A 396-nucleotide genomic window follows, 5' to 3' on the forward strand; every position below is an offset into this window, starting at 1 on the left:
AAACCGCACTCCAGATATCACATTTGTCATTTTGAGAACAATCATACTATAAAGTGGGAAAAATTAAGTAATTATAAATACTGACCACAAGGATTCTGCCTCCTTAGTGGCTGCCCAGTCTCCTTTCCTCTCATGCCAGGCTTTCCCTTGCTGCTGGACGCAGAATTTTAGTTATGATTCCATAACAAGACGTGTTAGGAATTTACCTGATTTGGGAATGGGTTAAACTTTCCTCGTCTCGTGGGTTCAGACGAAATTGAAGACACATGCCCGAGCCTTTGCTGCGTAGAGTGTTAACTAGAATCGGTTTACTGAATATTCCAGAAATTCAAGTGTCACCCCATTTTAGCCATTGTTATAAATGATGTTGGATACAGCTTTGCAATAACGTAATAG

The sequence above is a fragment of the Penaeus monodon genome, chromosome 30, assembly GCF_015228065.2.
Source record: "Penaeus monodon isolate SGIC_2016 chromosome 30, NSTDA_Pmon_1, whole genome shotgun sequence".
In the NCBI taxonomy this organism is placed as follows: Eukaryota; Metazoa; Arthropoda; class Malacostraca; order Decapoda; family Penaeidae; genus Penaeus; species Penaeus monodon.